The 21343-nt window shown below is 45.8% G+C and overlaps 1 protein-coding gene across 2 annotated transcripts in view; it reads left to right on the top strand.

Moving 5' to 3' along the window:
* Nucleotides 1-21343, top strand: part of LOC122809322 (RNA-binding protein 10-like) — a 1914178-nt gene that overhangs the window by 975724 nt on the left and 917111 nt on the right. The window lies entirely within an intron of this gene.

Raw genomic sequence — 21343 nt, 5'->3', positions numbered from 1 at the left:
CCTACCAACCAGAGAAGTACTGCCACAGATTCAACTACAGCCACTTCCACAGGGCAGACATAATGACTTGGCTCTGATTCCGCCTACCAGGGAACAACTGGAAGCACCCTTGGGCGGAAAACTAGCTTTATTTTCCTACAACTGGCATTATATTACAGGAGACAAATGGACTTTACAAACAATAGACAAAGGCTACAGGTTTCACTTCCACACTCTACCAAAAAAGAGAGGATTGCCAAACCTACCACCAAGCCAAAAAACAGACGCTCTAAGACAAATCAACAACTTACTAAGGATGAGAGCTATAGAAAAGGTACCGCCTATGGAACAAGGCCAAGGATTTTACTCCAGGCTTTTCCTTGTACCAAGAAAAGAAAATCAATGGAGACCTATTCTCGACTTGTCCGCTCTGAACACATACCTCATTGTTCCAAAATTCAAAATGCTGACCCTCCAGCAACTTCTTCCCATGCTGGGCAAGGAGTCTTGGCTGGTGACTCTAGATCTCAAGGAGGCATACCTGCACGTCCCTATACGACCAGATTGCAGATGACACCTCAGATTTCTTGCAGGATCAGAGCATTATCAATTCTCAGCATTGCCTTTTGGCTCATCTACTGCGCCCAGAGTATTCATGAAATGCTTGGCATCAGTAATTGCTCATTGCAGGCTTCAGGGAATTCAAATTTACCCATACCTGGACGACTGCCTAATACAAGCGGACAACAAGGCAAAATTAACAAAAGATTTGGAAAAGGTCATACAACTGTTGCAAGCCTTGGGATACACAGTCAACATGCAAAAATCAAGACTAGTACCATCCCAAAGGATAACATTCTTGGGTGCAGAACTGGATACATCAACTCAGGTGGCTTTTCTCACAGAAGAAAAACAAAAGAAACTACCAGTATATTTCATGACATTAACAACACAAACTCAGCTTACTGCAAGGAAAGTCCTGCAAGCCCTGGGTTACATGGCATCCTGCATAATATTGATTCCGCATGCCAGGCTGCATATGATAAAGTTGCAATGGTACCTAAGGAATGTATGGTCTCAACACAAGCACAGTCTAGAAGCCCAGATTCCAATAATTCCATGCCTGAAGCAAGAATTCCAGTGGTGGGCTCAGGCCTGTCAGTTGAACAGAGGACTGCCTTTCCACAAACCTCATCCAATCCAGACCATCACCACGGACGCCTCAGACCTAGGCTGGGGGGCACACATGGTGGACAAGTGCATACAAGGCCTATGGACCCAAGACCAGCTGAATCTACACATAAATCTAAAGGAGATGCTGGCAGTGAAACATGCAATCCAGGCATTCCGACCATTCCTTCAACAAGGTCACCTGCTGATAAGGACGGACAATACCACAGTCATGTGGTACATCAACAAACAGGGAGGTACACACTCATATCCTCTATGCCAGATGGCAATGGACCTGTGGAATGTGGCCCTGAATCTCAACATTCAACTTCAGGCCAGATTTGTACCAGGAAAAGAAAATGCACTAGCAGACACCTTAAGCAGAACTACCACGGATGCTCACGAATGGATGCTGCATCCAGATATCTTCAAAACCATAACAAAGAAATGGGGACTACCAGAGATAGACCTGTTCGCCTCCCCACACAACCACCAATTGAAGAAATTCTGCACAAGAGCATACCACCCACTTGCTTGGAGGGTGGACTCCCTTTCTTTCAGCTGGAAAAACCTGACAGCATATGCATTCCCACCTCTTCCTTTGATGTACAAAGTCCTACTGAAGATCAAAGAGGATCAGCCAAGGGTAATCCTGATAGCTCCAGACTGGCCGAGGCAACATTGGTACCCGCTACTGAGAAGCATGTCTCGGACACACGCATGGCCTCTACCTCTATGTCCCTTACTTCTAACAGAACAACTACAAGATCCTACATCCAAACTTGAAAACACTGCAGCTAGCTGCTTGGAATATTGCATAAAACAAAATAACCCAGATTTATCTCAGAGGGTTAAGGACATTATCCTGGAGGCTCGCAGACCCTCCACAAGGAAAACTTATTCAGCCAAATGGAAAAGATACCTCATTTGGAGTGCAGCAAAGGGAGAAAATGTCTCATTGGCAAACATAGCATACATCCTGGAATACTTAGCAGAACTGTTCCACAATGGCCTGTCCTACTTCTCCATTAAGATTCATGCATCAGCAATCTCAGCAGAATACAACATGGATCCTCCTGTCTTCTCTCATCCTCTACTCAGACCGTTCTTGAGAGGAATCAAAAACGTAAAGCCTCCAAGGAAACCACCTTTACCTACATGGGATCTCAACTTTGTGCTGGAAAAGTTAACACTTCCCCCTTTTGAACCAGCAGCAACAACAGATTTACAGTTCTTGTCATGGAAAACTGCTTTCCTGCTAGCAATCACTTCAGCAAGAAGGGTATCTGAATTACAAGCATTAATGGCAGTACAGCCCTTCCTTATCTTCCATCAGGATAGAGTGTCTCTGAGAACCAACCCTACCTTTATGCCAAAAGTGGTCTCCAGAGTATCATTGAACCAAGCGATTCATTTACCTACATTCTTCCCCAACCCACAGAACAGGGGGGAAAGACTGCTACATACCTTGGATGTGCACAGACAATTACGCTATCTGGACAGAACTAAGACCAACAGAAAAACTGACCAACTTCTGGTAGCATATGCAACAGGAATGCAAGGAAAAGCAATTTAAAACAGACAATCTCAAAATGGATAGGAAATTGCATCCGATTTTGCTACTTTTTTCATGGAAACACAACTCCTGAAAATATCAGACCTCATTCCACAAGAGCTACAGCCACCACTACAGCTTTCCTACGAGGAGTGGCTACCAAAGACATTTTAGAAGCTGCTACTTGGAGCTCCGTGCATACATTTGCCAAGCATTATAACCTTCCTTTATACTCCAGATCCCCAGCAGGTTTTGCAACTGCTGTGTTGCAAGGGATCTTGACTACACCATCTTTATCTTAGTGCCTCCTCCCCCAGTTTGGCTATGGTATTCTACCCATATGTTAGGACTGCAGATGCATCCTTGAAGGACATAGTACAGTTTTGTACCTACCATAAATGTAGATGTCTGATAGGTATGCATCTGCAGTCAGGATTACCCACCCTCCTTCCCCTCTGTGGTATTCCTAGGGTATCTATCCCTCTTTTAGCTAGCTGGGGGAAATTATTATGGTGTATTTGTTTTGTATTTATGTATATATATATATATATATATATATATATATATATATATATATATATATATAATTTTTGCTCTCTACTGTTTGGAATTATTTGCATTTATCCAAATTTAGCCTTCCTAGAGGGCACCTGGCATCTGGGGCAAGAAACACTGAGGAAAATGGCGTCGGCTGATGCCTTTATACCACAACAGCTATGATGTCGGGTGAAGTGCGACATCAGCCGAGGCCAGACCCAGACTTTGGAATCCGGCCGACCGAAGGGCTGCCTGAGGCAGGACAACCCATATGTTAGGACTGCAGATCGGACATCTACATTTATGGTAGGTACAAAACTGTACTTTTTACATGGTGCTGGACTCTCACAAATACCTCTTCAAAAACCCCTCTGCTGACCCAGAGGTTGCCGCTCCAGGTCTCAAGGGAGCAAAAGTCAGCTTTTCTAAGAATTCTTTACCTACTGACAAAGAAAGCAGGGCCCTTGATATGTTTGATTAAACAAAAAAAAGTCTACTTCTCCTCTACCCTAGCCATGTGAACACTTAACTGCCAGTTTCATATGGTGAAGTACCAGCAATATATTTTAGATAAAATGAAACAAGATTTCCTCCCAGGAGGACAGGAACATTTCTAAAGAATTGTTGGACATTTGCCATTCCAGCTCATAGGTGGCTAGTCACTCTCTACACTGTGGCTAAGATGTTATGGAGGCCTCTAGCCGAGGTGCTGTATCTGACTGTCATTAAAAGACATGCTTGGCTTAGTGAACAGACCCTGCTAGACCATGGTGAATCCAAACTTCTAGATGCACTCCTGGATAAGGACTTTCTTTTTGGGCCAAAGGCTGAAGCTTTACTAAAAAAAGGAAGAAAGCAAAATCTTTCCAAACTGTCAAGGGCTTCCCCCAAGTTCATCCTCCTAGGTTTTAGTAGGAGTTTTCCCACTAAACACTGGTCCTTTTCCTCTCAATCAAAAGGAGGCCGGAGGATGCCTCAGAGGAAAAGGCTTCAAAGGCAGCAGTAACAGAGGCCTAGGTAGTGGTCCTCAGGAACCTCCGAGGCAGGGGAGATCTAGGCCACAGGGCCCTGGCAGAGAGCAGCAGTGACATGACTTCCTTTCCCCTAACCCACCGTCCACCCTCTCCAGAACAGATAGGAGGAAGACTATCCCTGTCGAAGAAAACTGATCCCTCATTACCTTAGACAAGTGGGTTCTGAAGGTTATCTCAGATGGTTACATGCTGACTTTCAAAGATCCATTAATATACTCAGGTTTCCCAGATGTTCCCCAAAATAAGAGCGGTGGCCCTTTCTCAGATTTACAACCTATGCTGACATGACTCAGTGGATCCGATTATCAAATAAAGAAAGGGTTCTACTCCAGGCTATTCCTGGTTCCCAGAAAGGAAGGCTCTTGACTCCCTTTCCTAGATCTGTCCACCCTGAATCAGTCCTGCTGGTACCAAAATTCAAAATGTTGGTTCTTCAAAAACTTCTTTCCATGATGACCCTTCAGACCTTCGGGTCCCCTTGGACTTAAAAGATGCTTACTTGTACATTCCCAAATAAGAATCTTACAGAAGTTTTCTTTGCTTTAGGGCAGGTACCAGTCAATTTCACTTCTTTGTATAGCTCTCTGGCTTGCCTGCTCCTCCCAGGATCTTCACAAATTGTTTAGCTCCTGTGATTGCCCTCTGTAGATTGAGGGATCCAAATTATTCCCTATATGAAGACTGCTTCATTCAAGCCACAATTCAGTCAGAGCTCCACAAGGATCTCGTCTTCACTCAGACCCACCTCACCTCTTTAGGGTTCACCATAAATCTTCACAAATCCAACACGAACCCATCCACCAGGATAGTTTTCCTGGGGGCTCTCTGGATTTTTTCCTTCAAAAAGGTCTTCCTACCTCCGGAAAAGGTTTTCTCCTTGACTTAATACTTCCAAAACATTATGCAGAGACAGTACCTCTCAACCAGGGAATTCCTCAGAGCATTAGGCTGCGTGGAACCTTGTGTCCTCATGATCCCTCTGGCCAGACTACACGAGGAAACTCCAGTGGTACTTCAAGAATCTGTAGTGCCAGCACTCAGTCCCTGGAGACAGAAATTCCACTGGTGCTTTGCCTCAAGGAGGAATTTGCATGGTGGATACGGACATATCCCCAGAACCAAGGTCTCCCCTTCAGGTTCATCCCTCAGGACCAAACTTTGACCACAGATGCTTCAGAGACAACCTGGGGGGGCTCATTTCCAACTTCATCAGTCCCAGGGCAGATGGGAAGATCAGATGTTATGTAGTCCTATATCGCCTACTTTCTTACCCGTGGGTTCAGAGCCGAATATTGGCTCCAGCTCGGCCGATTTTTCTAGCTCAAAGTCTTTCATTGGCTGGGCTAAGCAGGTATCCCATAGTGCACTGCTCCATATCCCCAGATCTCGTTTGCCGCTCATGTAGCTCGGACGTGGTCTCGCTTGGCTGTGGCTAAGTACCCTCTTTTTCTTGTCTTAAAGAAAAGTTTTGATTCATATCAAAAGCTATTTTCATAGCTATTTTTCTAAGTTTTGTCTAAGTTTTGTTGAGGTTGTGATCTTGTGATTGTTGTGTGGTATCCCGCTGACTGTTCCCTCGGGCTAGGCCCGTTGTAGTTAGAGGGCGTAGTCCTCATATTGCCTTCTGTGTGAGTACGGTCTAGACCGTTTAAGTTAGAGGTTTGGCCTATTCCCTTTCCTTGTGGTTTCAATCCCTTGTTGAGAGTTTGTATTTTGCTCTTTAGTGCGAGTGTTTGGTCACTGTTCAGCGTTCGTTCTCGCGTTTTGTAGTGTGAGCGCCTGTGAGTTGTTCTCAGACTTAGTTTTTGCCTTTTTGGCGTAGTAGTGAAGATGTCTAAGATCCCAAGGAGCACAAACCTTCCGGTTTCAAAAAGTGCTCTAAATGTGGGTACAAAATGTCCATTACTGACGGGCATTCCATTTGTGTCGATTGCCTGGGAGCCATCCATCTGCAGGAATCCTGCAGTTTTTGTCATGCGTTCAGTCCTAGAGTTGTCCAAGAGAGAAAGAATAAGCTAATCTTAAAGGGACTCTTGAAACCCTCTTTTGAAGAGGCTATGGATTCGTCTTCCAGTGGAAAATCAAAATCTAGCAAGTCAAAAAAGAGATCTCCGGCTCCGTCAGCTTCATTGGAGCCTCCGGAGACTATCTCAAAAACTGCATCGACCTCCTCTGCTGCACTGTCCTCTGGGCCACAGGAAGTGTCTGTGTTGACGTAACCGGCGTCTGCTCCAGTTTTATTGGAACCTCTTAGGAGCCGATCGCCCAGTCTCAGACCAGTTTCTCCTGAGAGGAGATCCCAATCTCCCTCCCTGTCTTCCAAATCCTCCAGGACCCTTTTGGATGTGGATGTTTGATGGGGTGGTTCAGAGGCTCCTCCAGTCACCGGTTTTGGCAAAATTGTTTTCTGCTCCAGCCCATTCGGCTCCGGAGCTCGTCCCGACCTAGTCTTCGATCATTCCTTCTCTGAGCGCATCTCTGTCTTCGGAGCTGGAGTGTTCCGTGCCGTGTGATGTTCCTAGGCCTGCTCCGATGCCCCCTTTGGCTCCATCGGTACTGGCATCGGCTCCGACCCCGTCGGCTCCGTCCTCGGGGATCGGGACTCTGGATTCTTCTGTCGGGCCTGAGGGGGACATCTCGGGGCTTATTTCAGTCCCGAGCCTCCCTCTCGGTGCCTCTGCTCAGAACTCCGACCCCTGTCATGGTCTCGGAGGATGGTCGCTCCTCGGATTCAGGGGGGGGGGTCTGGCCTTCGAGGCTATGCGGACCGAGCTGGCCAGATCGTCGGCTACATCAGGCTGGTCAGTCACTCTGTCCCCCACCACTCCGGTGAGAGCTTCTGATCACCACCCATCCATGGACAGAAGAGCACTAGGGCCTAGGGATACCCCCACGAGTGGTCCCCAAATTTCTGAGGGTCCCTCAGTTTGTGCCTGAGGAGCCCCCCAGAAAGAAAACGTGCAAAAGGAAGCACATAGACTCCCAGGATGAGTCCCTCACCTCTGAAACTGACCTCGAAGAATCAGAGGGGTCCCCCAAGTCATCCTCTCATGATGTTTCCTTCTCCGATATCCTGGAGATACTGAAACAGAGGTGACTGGCTGTCCAAAGCCCCTTCCGAGGAGGAGCCAGTATTCCTTAAAGCTTTTGGTGTTCAACCCTCCGCCTCTGGGTGTCTCCACCCTTCGACGAACTCCTTGATCTGATTTGTCGAAGAGTGTGGGAAAACCCTGATTCTGTGGAGCCCGTTCCCCGGCATCCCAACAAGTTTCTTTTCACCCCCCAGGGCAAAGAGTTTCTGTCTAAAGGAGTCCGAGTAGATGCCATGGTGGTGGTGGCAGGCACTCAGAAGGAAGTAGCAGAGTCTTCTTCATCCGTCCATCCTCCTAACAAGGAGTCTTGGAACATGGATTGGTACAGGAAGCATACCCTCTCGTCAGCATCCTTTACCTTACAGTCACTGAATTACCTGTCTCACTTCTCTCTGCTCCCGAGATATCTCCTCAAGGAGTTAGGAGATACTCTTGTGGGTAACGTTCCTGAGCCGGTGGCTCAGAAGGTTAACTCCCAGGTCTCTGCCCTCAACTCCATTGTTAACTCATCCATGCGGCTCATTTCGTATGCAGCTGAGGGAACGAGTAGGGCAGCAAGCTCAGGGGTCACCCTTAGAAGGCAAGCCTGGCTGTGCCTGTGTCACTTTGCGGAGGCCTTCAAGTCTTTCTTCACTGATGCCCCCTTTGATGGTTCTTCTTTGTTTGGGAACAAAGTGAAAGACACCCTCACCAGGTGCGAGCAAGAGGGAGAGACCCTGTCTGCCATAGGGGTCCGTTTTTCCCTTCCTTCTAGGCCTTATCCCAAGGCCCAGCGGTGGGGGGAGATGTGGTTCAAGAAATCAGAGTTTTTTTCCTGCCGCACAGGGTGAACCCCCCCCCTCCAGTGGCAGGGGAGGTTATTCAGGGAGACATCGCCCCAGAGGCAGAGGGGGCCCCCGCAGTTTGGGAGACTGCGATTCCTTTCGTGGCTCTCCCTACTCTCGTTCCTGAGGGAGTGCCCGGCTGTGCATATCCGGAGCCAGTCGGGGGTCGAATTTCGTTATATCCGGAAGCCTGGGAAAGCATTACCCAGGACCGATGGGTATTACGGATAATTTCCGGAGGTTATCTCATTCCATTTACATCAGACCCCCAGTCAATTAGAAAAATCCCAGACGTTCCTCCCAGTCAGAAGGATCAAGCAGCCTCAGAGGTCTCAAAGCTGCTAGAAGAAGAAGCCATCCAGTGTGACCCTCAGACCAAATCGGATTAGGGACTTACTCAAGATTCTTTTTGGTGCCGAAAAGAACAGGGGACCTGAGACCCCTATTAGATCTCAGCCAACTGAACAACTATGTACACACGTCTAAGTTCCATATGGTCACACTACAATCGATTCTCCTATTGTTTGGAGAGGAAGTATGGATGTGCTCCATCGACCTCAAGGATGCTTGCTACCATGTGAAAATGGGCAGGGCATCCAGGAGTCACCTACGCTTCTGGCTGGGAGACAGTCATTTCCAGTTTTGAGCCCTGCCCTTTGGTCTCACCACAGCCCCCAGGGTGTTCACCAAGTGTATGGCGTTAGTGACGGCACACTTGAGACGTCAGGGATTCCAAGTGTTTCCGTATCTGGGCGACTGGCTCCTTACCGCCCCCACCAGGCATCAACTAGTTCAAACCAGGGACGCTACCATCACTCTGTCACCAGTTGGGTATATCAATAAATTGGGAAAAATCTGCTTTATTGCCCTCACAGCGTGTCACCTTTATAGGAACAGAATTAGACACCATTCGAATGCGAGCATTTTTACCGCAGGAAAGGATCAGAATCTTACAACAACAGATACACATGCTGATGCCCCTGAGGCAAGCGAAGGCAAGATGGGTTCTTCAGCTCCTAGGGACCATGGCAGCAACAATCATGTTGGTCCCTCTAGCGAGATTACACATGAGAATTCTCCAATGGCTCCTTTCTGTTCCAATGGTCTCTCCAAAGACTTCCACTTTCTCACCCCATTTTGCTCACGGACAGATGCAAGCAGGACCTCAGTTGGTGGCTGTGCACCCACAATTTGGACGGGGGAAGGCCCTTCATTCCACCCATCCCGGTTGCCACGGTGACTACGGATGCCTCCCAGATGGGGTGGGGGGGGGCATTATCTTGGCAGGACAGTCCAAGGCACGTGGCAAGAGCACGAGATACATCTGCATATAAATGTCCTAAAGATGAGCAGTGCTACTTGCGTTGCAGGCACTTGAGTGTTCTTCCTCTAGGGACGATTGCAATACACTCAAACTACATGTCAGTAGCGTGGTGTCTAAACAAGCAAGGGGGAACCAGGTCTTACCCTCTGTGCAGAGAGGCTATGCGAGTGTGGCATTGGGCAGTAACTTCCCAACGGTTTCTGGTGGCAATGCACATTCCAGGGAAGTCTAATGTGATTGCGGACAGGCTAAGCAGAGCTATTCTGATGCCTTATGAGTGGTCCCTGAATCGCCTGGTTGCAGAGCGAATCTTCAACAGATGGGGTCAACCTTGCTGCGACTTTTTTGCCAGCCTTCTCAATGCAAAATGCAGCAACTACTTCACGCTGTCCCCCCCCCCCCACACACACACATGGGGAGTCGCATAGGAACGCTCTGGTTCATGATTGGCCCTCTGGCCTGCTTTATGCTTTCCCTCCGTTTCCTCTGCTGTCAAAGGTGATTCAGAAAGCGCAATCCTTGGGAAGCAGAATGATTCTGATTGCTCCACACTGGCCTTGCCAAGTTTGGTTTCCCTTTCTTCAGCAATTCATTGTGGACACTCCTTGGACTCTGGACCCTCGACCAGATTTACTGACACATGTCGGGACAGTTCCACCCCTCCCTGATGACCCTCCGGTTGATAGCCTGGCTACTCCACTTCCATCGTTAGTTAGACTTCATAATTTCTCACTAGAAGTGGTTCATATATTATCGTCCTCTCATAAACCATCCACTAGAAAGATTTATTCTAGTAAATGGAAAAGGTTTTCTATCTGGGTACATACCCAAGGCATCGATCCTTACACAGCTCCAGTCGCTTCAGTCTTGGAGTTTTTGTCTATGCTTTTCCGTCAGGGTTCCGCATCAGCTACCATCAAAGTTCAACTGGCAGTGATCTTTAATTTTCATGTAGTGAATGAACCTAGTCTCATGGCGCATAGACTATGCAAGGTGTTCCTGAAGGGCGCTCTGTTGCTCCATCCTCCCATGTCTGAACCAATCATGCCCTGGGATCTCAATTTTGTTCTACAAGCCCTTACTGTACCACCTTTCGAGCCTGCAGCTACCTGCAAATTGAAATTCTTGACCTGGAAAACAGCCTTCTTAACAGCAATCACTTCGGCAAGGCGAGTTTCAGAAATTCAAGCCCTCTCTATCAAACCTCCATACTTAATCTTCCATAAGGACAGGGTCTCTTAGACCAAACCCTTCATTCCTTCCTAAAGTGGCTTCCGTGTCTAATCTAAATCAATCCATTGAGTTGCCTATGTTCTTTCCTCACTTTTCTAACAAGGAAGGCAGAATTTAAATTTCATCAGTTGGATGTACACAGACAATTACGCTTCTATCTGCACCGAACAAAAGATATCTGGAAGTCTGACCAACTTTTTGTTTCCTTTTCGGAAAACCGAATGGGGTCCCCGGTCTCCAAGGTCACCCTATCTAGATGGATATCTAGTTGTATCTCTTTAGTCTATCAAGCAGGAGGTAAAGATCTGCCATTTCTGGTCAAGGCTCACTCTACTCGGGCTGTTTCCACATCTACAGCCTATCAAGCCAGATTGTCAATGGATGATATATGTGCTGCAGCTACTTGGGCTTCTCCTCACACATTTGTTTCTCATTACAAATTGGACGTGGTTTCCCGGGGCAAGTCTTCCTTTGGCTCCACAGTTCTGAGGAGTATTTTCCTGTGAGCCACCCAGGCTGTAGGTGCTAGGGACGCTGTCCCACGGGTAAGAATGTAGGCGAATAGGACTACATAACATCAAGAAGTCATGTACTCACCATAACGTTTGATGTATGTAGTCCATCTTGCCTCACATTCTTACTTACCCTCCCACCTTCCCCCTTCCTGTAGGATTTGGAGGTTAGGTTATTAATCTGCAGAGTTCCCTTGCTTAGCGTATTCTTTACCAGGATGTGATGTGTGCAGGGAGTACAAATGAGTTTTGCAGCAAACTAGATCTGGGGATATGGAGCAGTGCACTATGGGATACCTGCTTAGCCCAGCCAATGAAAGACTTTGAGCTAGCAAAATCGGCCGAGTCTGAGCCAATATTCAGCTCTGAACCCACGGGTAAGAATATGAGGCGAGATGGACTACATACATCGAACGTTATGGTGAGTACATAACTTCTTGTTCAGACACAAGTAGATAAACTGGAAACAACTGATGCCAATGCAAAAGGGCCTAGTGGCTTTTAAAGATCAGTGGAAACCAAGGGTCCTGCTTGTCAAAACAGATGACCACACAGTTATGTGGTACATAAACAAGGGAGCACACACTCCTACCCTCTTTGTTGACTAGTGATGCAAGTCTGGGAGACGGGTCACTCTCTGGGGTTGCACGTCATGACACAATACCTCCCAGGGACTCAAAACACTATAGCAGGTAATCTCAGCAGGAACTTGATGGAGCCTCTCATGTGGCATCTGCATTGGGAAACATTTCTCAGCATAGTCCAGAAATGGGGATCCCCACAGATAAAACCTCATTTCCACCAAATAAATTGCTCAACTGAAAAGATTCTGTTCCAGGAGCAACTATTACTTATATTCCACCCAGACATGGAGCATTACTCAGGACCTTCTTCCCCAAGCCTCAGAACAGGGTGAAAGAATCCTTCCCTCCTTGGATGTGCACAGAAAGCTTCGCTACTATCTTGACAGAACTAAATCTTTCAGGAAGTCATATCAGCTCTTTGTGCCCTTTGCCACAGACTCTGAAGGGAAACCAGTCTCTCTCCAAATAGACTATCTCCAAGTGGATCTCTTACTGTATTTGCCTTTGTTACAGCCATCGTGGCAAGAAGCCTCCTGAAACTGTAAGGACTCACTGTACTAGGGCCACATGTAATTCTGCTGCCTTCCTGAAAGGAATGCCTACCCAAGACATTTTGGAAGCTGCTGCATGGTCATCTGTGTATACATTTACCAAACACTGCCACTTATCAGCCTTCGCCAAGCCTAGAGCAGGATTTGCCACTGCCGTCTTGCAGGGCATCCTGTCTCTCCTCTATATACCTTCCACCCTCTTCTCAGCTTTCGGAATCATTCCACAAGTTGGGACTGCGGCACTGAAACACTAAGAACATAGTGCAGTTGTGTACACTGAACATTAAAGTAGATGTTTGAGTGTATTTAGTGTTGGTCTTTTCCTCCCTCCTCCCCCCTTTTTGCCTTAGTAGTAGTCTGCTTCTATTTTCTGTACTATCCAGAGGACCACCTGAGTGTTTATCCTGCAGGTCCCTTTTTCTACCTCTGTCCCTTGCTTATGCTTCATCCTGGGGGGTTCCTACCTTCTATGAGACCAGAAAAAAACTGATGTAATGGAGTTGGCTGGCTCCCTTTATACCCAAGCCTACTAGCGTCTGGGAATGGCATCCACCAGCCATAGGAAGAGGGAGATTTTTCTATGGTAGTTAGGCTGGCCAAGGGCTTCCACAGCAGGAAACTTAGAAGTCAGGACTGCAACAGTGAATACACTGTGACATCTTCATTTATGGTAAGTGTACACAGAACTCCTGTCCCCCTGCTACTTCAGCTGGTCAGGGGCAGTCACTTCAAGTTACTGCACAAAGTGGACTTGCACAGAGAAAAGTGCTGTCTGATTCACCCTAGCCTTCACGTTCTCAACCTGACTCTCTGGGTGATAGAATTCTAAATCTATTTTGGTACCAGTTTCCTGAAGATCTGCTTCAGGTACTCCATGAGGTAAGAAAGTCTACCACTACAAGATTTTCCATCTCTGTGTGGAAAATATTTTTCAAGTGCTGTCACAACGAGAATGAGTACCCCCCCACATTCTGGATGTCTTCAATTGGAGATGTACATGTCTTGTTCATATAAATGATCTGACATTGTGATTTTGCTTCTTTTAAGCTGGTCACTCATGAGTGTTCAAATTGGCAGACAAAACTAATACCGGAATAATTTTGGCTTGCTGCTGATGCAAGAGGTTTTAACACTGCTCTTTCCTGGCATAAGAGTCATCTTTTGGTCTACTGTTTGAACCAGAAAAGCTGTTAGCTGTTCTTCGTGTTTCACTGTTGCAGTCATTACATTTAGGTAATCTTCTGGCAGGTTGTCCTCAGTCATCCTGAATTCCAAAGTCTTGGGTCCTGCGTCTGTTGCTGTCTTCTGTTCCATGACGTCAGGTCGTCAGGGGTATAAAACATGCAGCTGACGCCATTTTCTTCAGTCTTTCTTGCCGTGCGGTGCCCGAAGCAGAAGCATTTCGCAAGTGCCGGTCGGCCGACTACTGAAATATTTGAATTTGAGTTTCAGAACCGAAGTCTTCGTTAAAGCTAAGTACCCCGTTGGGGAAACTTTTTTCTTGCTTTTTACCGATGTCAGAAAAAGTTAATAATTGTATTACTTGGGGAAGCAAATACCTCATAAGGATTTCCATTCATACTGTATTCCTTGCCTAGGCCCTGATCACAAAGTGCCTGGCTGTCGGTTTTGTGCTAGATTTAACCAACGCACTATTAAGCGTCTGTATATTTTTGCATCAGAGTATTTTGGAAACAGATTTAACTACCCAGAAATGTCGTCTGATAGCAATCCGACTACCAGAGTACATAAAAAAACGCAAAGAAAAGGACGGAGAAAGGCAATCGAGATCCAAAACTGATGACGAAGCTTCTAAGCCAGTCGCCAGTTCGCCAGTACTCAGTGAGGCGCCTTCGCAGCCCTTGATACCCGCTACCTTCGAGTCGCAGGCCTCTACCGACACCCTTGTGGAGTCCAGCATACCACAAGATACTCGAGGTATTGGACTGACGGATGTATCTCCCTCGGATGGGTCCGGAGCCGCTGAGTAGGCACCAGCTTCTGAGGGTGTATTCAGACCTCAACATTTGTACATCAAACCGACGACAGCTGCAAAACCAAAGACAAAAGCAACTTCTAAACCCTAAAAAAGATGCATGAGCCACATGCACAGGCCTCTATGCCTAAAAACAGATGATCAAAATGGCTGAAGACCTTATTACCTTGATCAGGGGAACCCATCCCCCTCCAGATAAGAGGCCTAGGCAAGACACTGATTATGAATCTTCAGATCAGATTTCTGTTTTTTCTGATTCCTCTACTGATCAGGAATTATCTATACCTCCCTTTGAGGATTCTGATGCTGAGGAATCTATTTCATCTGCATCTCCTCCTGAGGATTATTCATTTGGAAAAACCTTGCATACTTTGAGGGAGCATTTTCACTGGGAGAGTCAAGACTTCTCATAATCAAAAAAGAGACTCGGGGATTTCCTCCTTCTCCCTCAGCACAAGCTTTTAGCCATTCCCCTTGTTTTAGACATTGTAGATGTGTTTTCAGAGTCCAGCTTGACCCCTGACTCCTTACCTCCAGCTCCCAGTAAGCCTGACAGATATTAGAGTCCCCGACTCACATAAATTTTTGTTTAGAAACCTTGCTGCTGATCCTGAAACTATTTCACAGGGTCCAAAGGGAGTTAAGGCCTCAACAGCAAAAAACCCTACCCCCTCTGACAGAGATTCTAGGGCACTGGATAGATGGGGGAAAAAAAGATTTATACATCTGCAACCTTTGCAATCAGGGCCTTAAATTGTCAATTTCATATGCTTAAGTACCAACATGTTATGGGATTGATGAAACAGAAAATTATGTTGATTTCAGAGTGTGCAGACAAGGAATTGCAGGAATTATTGCATGCAGCTGAGCAAGTTGGAAAGCATACTTTGCAATGTGGTTTTGATTCTTTAGAGGCCTCCTGCAGGGCCGCAGTTACTGGATCTGTGATTAGGAGGCATGCCTTGTTAAAGGAACAAAATTTGCCTGATCATGTTAAAGCTAAATTGCTATATGCACCTTTACAGCATGATTCTAAGTTTGGTGTTAAGGCAGAAGAGGTTTTAAAGAAAATGGAAGACAAAGCTAAGTCTATGTAAACTGTTAAAGATTTCTTAAAAGTACAGCCGCCAAGTTTCAGTAGACACTGGCCTACAAAAAATTGATCCTTTCCTGTGTCGGACAGAGCTCAAAGGGGCAAATCCAGACGCCTTAAGGGTTCCAGGTACCAGGCTCAAGACTCATACAGGTCAAAGCAATGGGGTGCATCCACCTCCAAATCTGGAGGAGATAAAGCGCAAACCTACAGAAAGCAATCCCAATGACTTCCCTCTGCCTACACCAAGCACTTATCTTTTGGCAGCACCCATAGGGGGAAAATTAGCACTTTTTGCTCAAAGTTGGCATTTAATAACCCAGGACAAGTGGGTGCTAAACATTGTATCACTGGGATACAGATTCCATTTTCACACACTGCCAATGACAAATGGTTAGCCATATCTGCCAAAAATTCAATGGGCAGAGGCACAGAAACGGGTTACGTCCCTCATGGATAATGGGGGCCATTCAGACAGTACCAGAACAGGAAAATGGACAAGTTTTTTACTCGACTGTTCTTGGTACCCAGAAAGGACAAGGCCTGGTGGCCAATACTGGATATATCGATTTTGAACACATACCTGGACATTCCAAAATTCAAAATGCTGACTTTGCGGCAGCTTCTGCCCATGCTGGGCAAGAATGCTTGGCTGGTGACTTTCGACCTAAAAGAGGCATACCTGCATGTCCCAGTAAGACAGTCATGCAGAAGATACCTCAGATTCAAGACTGGCTTAATGCATTACTAATTCTCTGCACTGCCCTTTGGCGTATCTAGTGTGCCCAGGGTTGTTACAAAATGCCTGGCACCAGTAATTGCATTTTGCAGACAAAGTAGTATTCAAATATATCCTTACTTCGACGACTGTCTCATTCAAGCAGAGAACAAGGAGACACTTCTACGACACCTGGTGTTTGTGAAAAGGCTTCTAACATGCCTAGGGTACACAATAAACGAAAAATCACAACTGCTACCCTCTCAAAAGATAACATTCCTGGGTGCAAGCTTGCATACAACTGCTCAGATGGCTTACCTCACGCCATACAAACAAAGGCAACTGACTACTTCCTTCAAACTGATGGCAACAAAAACCCAGTCTTCTGCAAGACAAATTCTGCAGGCTCTGGGCTTCATGGCATCCTGCATCCTACTAATTCCATATGCAAGACTGCATATGAGGAAACTTCAATGGTACCTAAAAAGTTTATGGAGTCAGCATTCACACAGTCTGGAAACAATGATTCCTCTCATTCCCTGCCTGCAACAGGAGTTTCTATGGTGGGCAAAGGCCTTCACCAAAACATGGGATGGCCCTTCAGTCTACCCCCTGCCAGCCAAACCTCAACAGACTCATCAGATTATGCCTGGGGGGCCCACATGGCAGGAAGATGCATTCAGGGCATATGGGCACCAAATCAAATGCATCTACATATCAACCAGAAATAGATGCTAGCTGTTCAAAATGCCCTAACAGCCTTCAAGGTCCAGGACAACTACTGATAAAGACGGACAGCACCACAGTCATGTGGTATATAAACAAGCAAGGGGGCACACATTCATACCCCCTTTGCAGATTAACCATGGCACTGTGGGGCACAGCTTTGACCTACCAAATACATCAAGTTCAATTCCTTCCAGGAAAACAAAACAATCTGGCAGACGATTTAAGCAGAAACCTTATGGATCCTCACGAGTGGAAACTAAATCCACAAGTCTTCAACAGGATAACAGAGAAATGGGGGAGCCCAGACATAGATCTATTTGCCTCTCCTCAAAATTATCAGTTGAAAAGATTCTGCACAAGGACTTATCACAGACAAGCATGGAAAGTTGACGCCCCATCCTTCAGTTGGAAAACCCTATCAGTTTACGCCTTTCCTCCTCTGCCTCTTCTGCCCAAGGTCCTCCTAAAAGTCAGACAAGAGAAGCCAAAGATGATATTAATTGCCCCGGACTGGCCCCGCCAATACTGGTACCCAGTCCTAAGGAACTTGTCTCAATACCCACCTTGGACCTTGCCTCAGAAACCACAACTACTGTCCCAGCAAAACAATCAGATTCTGCACAATCAACTACAGACTCTGAACCTGGCAGCATGGCTAATCCTGTAATCATACAAATGACACCTCTCAGTAAAGCTGTGATGGATGTCATTTTGGAAGCCAGAAGGCCTAGTACTAGAAAATCTTATGCTGACAAATGGAAGAGATTCTGTGCTTGGAATCAAGCACAAGGAACTGATATACAGCAGAACCACATATTCCTCAGATATTACAATACTTAACTGAGATGCTTGACAAAGACCTATCTTTCTCATCAATCAAAATCCATGCCTGTGCCATTTCAGCTCATTACAATACAGAGCCACCAATCTTTTCTCATCCTTTACTAAAGCAGTGTCTTAGAGGAGCCAAAAATTTAAGGCCTCCTAGAAGATCACCATTACCTGCATGGGACCTCAATTATGTGTTGGAAAAGCTCACCCTGGCTCCATTTGAACCAGCTGCTACTGCTGATATAAAGTTCTTATGGAAGACAGCTCTGCTACTAGCACTTACTTCTGCAAGAAGAGTTTCAGAGCTACAGGCCCTCATGGCTGTAGAGCCTTTTATCATATTTTACCCAGATAGGGTGTGTCTGAGGACAAATCCTACTTTTATGCCTAAGGTCGTTTCCAGTGTGGCTCTTAACCAAACAATTCACCTGCCAACTTTTTCATCCAAATCCACAGAACAAAGGGGAGAGAATTCTGCATTCCTTGAACGTACACAGACAGCTAAGATTCTACTTGAGCAGGACTAAAGCTCTAAGAAAAACTGAGCAATTACTAGTGTCATATGCTGCAGGATCAGAAGGAAAGGCTATTTCAAAGCAGACAATTTCAAAGTGGATCAGCCATTGCATCCGTTTCTGCTACTTACACCATGGCAAACCTGTTCCCAAGGGCATTAGGTCTCACTCCACCAGAGCTGCAGCAGCCTTTCTCAGAGGAGTACCAACCAAGGATATTCTAGAGGCTGCTACTTGGAGTTTTGTTCACACCTTTACAAAGCATTACCATTTGCCTCTCTACTCTAAGTCCAGGGTAGACTTTGCCACTGCAATGCTGCAGGGCCTTATAGCCTCACCTAATGCTGTTTAGCTCCAGCCTCCCAACAATAGCTTTGGGATTCTACCCAAATGTAATGACTGCAACAGTGAAACACTAAGAACATAGTACAGTTGTGTACACTTACCATAAATGTAGATGTTCGTGTATTCACTGTTGCAGTCCAGGTTACCCTCCCGCCATCCCCGTCATTCTACAGTTATCTTTCCTTCTCTATCTTCTACAACCTATGTGGTATATTTGCTTGTAGATGAGATATATATATATATATATATATATATATATATATATATATATATATATATATATATATATATATATATATATATATATATATATATACCTGACATTGGGGGCAAGAAAAACTAAAGAAAATGGCGTCGGCTGCATGTTTTATACCCCTGACGACCTGACGTCATGGAAGAGAAGACAGCAACCAACGCAGGACCCGAGACGACGGAATTCAGGCTGACTGAGGGCAACCTGCCAGCAGATTACCCAAATGTAATGACTGCAACAGTGAATACACTCGAACATCTACATTTATGGTAAGTGTACACAACTGTACTTTCTTTGTTCTGGGACTGGTGAGAAGACACACTCATACACCTGCAGGTATAGGTCACCCATTCCTGGAGAATTGTATTTCATGTCTTCTGGTCCTCGCAGTTGTTGGATTGCTCTCAACTGCAGATATGTCGGGTGTGCATGGTTTCTCCACAGTGTGGTAGAAGAGAGTGGAGGAGATCTGCATTTGACTCGTTGGGGGGAGTGGAATGCTTTCAGTGATGCCAAAAACCACTCAGTCCCCCATTTGATCAGCTAATGCGTGAGGCCAATCAGCCTGGTCTCAGGGAGCAACCTCTTAAGTCCCTCATATCCCTGTAATACCTTTGAGCCCTCATTAAGGGCAGGGCTCTCCTTTGGTGATCATGTTGCAAGTCCTAGGCATGAAACAGTTTGTAAGAGCAGGAGTCGTGGTTGCGTAACTGAACTCATAAAGAATACAGAGGGATGCCTGCTTGGGACAAGCTTCTCTTCTGTATGCCAATTGTGGCAGGCTTGCACCTTGTCATGGGATCCTAATATTTGGTGTTTTTCAGTTATTTGCTTTTACATGAGACGATGATTAAGCCTTTTTGTGAATGGAATGCAGGCACATGACTTGGTCTTCCTTAGGCTTCTGTGAGAAATCAAAGGACTTTGGAGACTCTCTAAAGGGGGGCACTGTAGTCCAGCATAGATTGGCTTTGCCTTCTGTATTCCAGTTATCCAGCAATGACTTTTGTATGCGAGGAAAACTCAGTGGAACCCCCCCCAAGTCATTCTTAATTGAGTTTATTAGAAATTTTATTTTAAGCCTGGAGATGCCCAGACTTTGCTACCACATGTTTCTACATGGCTGTCCTGTGGGAGACCTTAGTTTATTATAAATCGTTAGTCATCCATCCTCAAATGAGCTGCTGTCATCTTTTATTAATTGCAAGTCCTTGAGGCCACACTTCTTGATACCTTATTAGCTAATAAGCTAGAAGCTTTGGACTGATGCATTAAAGCACATTCCCCTGTCATTTTGAGATTGAGCTGTCAGCTGTTCATCACATGCGCCCTAATTTTAATCCCCCTTGCTGGCTCAAGCACTGAGAAAGCTTAAATTTGTTCCTCAGGCTGGATTTGAACAGGTAGTTTTCCAGCCTTTTCCATCATGGGCTACTATATAGCCTGCTGCAGTTTTGATTGTTCTGATGCTCTGGTTAGGACCACAGGCTTGTGAGTGTGCATATTAGGCTGGCTGTAACTAATCTCTGTTAAGGAGAAGCTCCAGAACACTATTTTAGATGCCGATTTTAAAGAGAAGATGCTTTGTGCCGCATATCAAGAAGTTGACAACATCCTGGAGTGGAAACTGGTTCACAGCAACGTGGAGGATTCACGATACACTTCTGAGTACCTCTTCCGCTCCAAACCACTCCACAAAGAATAAGCTTTCTCACTATCCAGAGAAGGTGATGAAGGACTAGACCTCCTTAAGTGGATGAAATTGATTGCATCAACCACCCCTTTTGCAAGTCCAGTTCAATCCTGATGTTGTTTTGAGATTACCAATGGATGTATGGTTCTTCCAGTTTGCACTGGGCTTGGGAAAAAATATAATGGACTTGTGGCTACTAGACTTTACCAGTTTTAGCTACATATTTGAAGTGATTTCTGTCCAGGAAGAACTGTACTGGTGACCAATCTGTCTCAGCAGAACTCTGTAGGCAGGCCCAGACTCAGCTGCTAGAGGATGCCTTAGACCTCACTGCCACATTTGTATCTGGGGTAATCTGCTGCTACTTGGCCCAGAAGTATAGGGATGTTTTTTTTTCCATTCTGGATCTCTGTTACTTTGGTCTGCATATCAGTATTGAGTTCCAGGTGGCGATTCGTAAAGGTCTTTTTCCCATGCCAATCAATGCTTTGCTTCTATTTTGGCGTATTAGTGTCTGAAATCAGCACAAGTTTCTTACATTTTAAAATGGACTGGCATTACTTCAAGTTCCTGATGCTCCATTTGTGTTTTCTTCATTGTCCTTAATCTTCCCCAGTTATTGGCTGTGGTGGTCGGAGCATTATAGTACAAAGGCAGCCATGCTTTCCCTTGCTTGGACAGCTTGCTGCTGGTCTCCCTGTCCTGGAACTTCAAGGAATGTGACTGGTATTTTCAAGGCAGCCATCTTTGGTGATTTGTAAACTGAAAAGTTTCC

This window comes from Protopterus annectens, chromosome 8.part0, assembly GCF_019279795.1.
Source record: "Protopterus annectens isolate FY-2018-M chromosome 8.part0, PAN1.0, whole genome shotgun sequence".
Classification (NCBI taxonomy): domain Eukaryota; kingdom Metazoa; phylum Chordata; order Ceratodontiformes; family Protopteridae; genus Protopterus; species Protopterus annectens.
Note: the sequence above shows the minus strand (reverse complement) of the source record. Positions and strands in the feature narration are given on the sequence as shown.